At 67.4% G+C, this 876-nt stretch overlaps 1 protein-coding gene across 1 annotated transcript in view; it reads right to left on the bottom strand.

The window, feature by feature from the left end:
* Window positions 1–876, bottom strand: part of ANKZF1 (ankyrin repeat and zinc finger domain containing 1) — a gene marked incomplete at its 5' end in the record, with an annotated part of 20190 nt that overhangs the window by 7393 nt on the left and 11921 nt on the right. The gene's annotated exons all lie outside the window — the stretch shown is intronic.

The following is an 876-nucleotide window of genomic DNA, read 5'->3' as shown; positions in this document are numbered from 1 at the left end:
CCAGCATGGATGGGTGCGTTGAGCAGAGCGAGGAGCGCAGGGCCCCCAGGCTGCTCTGATGCACCCACGGGGGCTCCCAACAGGAGCTGCAGTGTCTGTGCGTCACCTGTCTTGCAGGCCGTAAACAGTGCATCCCGCAGCTCGGTGAGGGCGGGTCCTGACCGGGTGGGACATGGGGGTCACCAGCCGGAAACCCCATTCTGCATGGTGCCGAGACCCTCCAGGAAGCAGCTGGGAACACTTGCCCAGCAGGACCCCCTGCAGCACCCCCCAGCTCCAGCTAGGCACCTGCAGCCCCCCCAGACCCCCACTTGGTGCCAGAGCCAGGAGCAGCCATAGGCAGCCAGCAGAGGAGCAGCCCACAAGGAGGCACCATGGCCTCATGCCCTGGGGACTCTACCCCCCCATCAGCAAAGCAGGGTGTGGGGGGGGTCTCTGCTCTCCAGGGGGGTGGTCCCGGGAGCGAGGGCACTCACCTGTTCCCTGGGGCCTAGGCTCCACACTCGGGTTTGGCTGCTGTTGTGAGGTCTCCGGGTCGTCGCCGCCTCCTGGCTTCTCAGAGCACGGCTCCGATCCTGGAAGGAGCAGGCAGAGGGCGTTAGATACGTGCCCCCCACCCCAGTTCTCCCCCTCCTGGGGACCCTGATTCTGTCCTCACCTCCAGCCATTCGTGGCCCCTTCCTCCTCCTCCTCCGGCGACGCCGGGGCATCACCTCGAACTCCCGCAGTGCCAGCGTCCCCAGCGTCACCTCCACCGTCTCCAGATCCCCCGACAGGCTCCCCCCTTCCGCATCCGCATCCTCCTCCTCCGACAGGGCTGCGGGGGGCAACACAGCTGGGGCTGGGCTCCAATCACGGCTCCCCTCCAAGCTCTCC

The sequence above is a fragment of the Gavialis gangeticus genome, unplaced genomic scaffold (assembly GCF_001723915.1).
Source record: "Gavialis gangeticus isolate Ggan-Ray unplaced genomic scaffold, GavGan_comp1, whole genome shotgun sequence".
In the NCBI taxonomy this organism is placed as follows: domain Eukaryota; kingdom Metazoa; phylum Chordata; order Crocodylia; family Gavialidae; genus Gavialis; species Gavialis gangeticus.
This window is presented reverse-complemented; position numbering and strand designations above follow the sequence as displayed.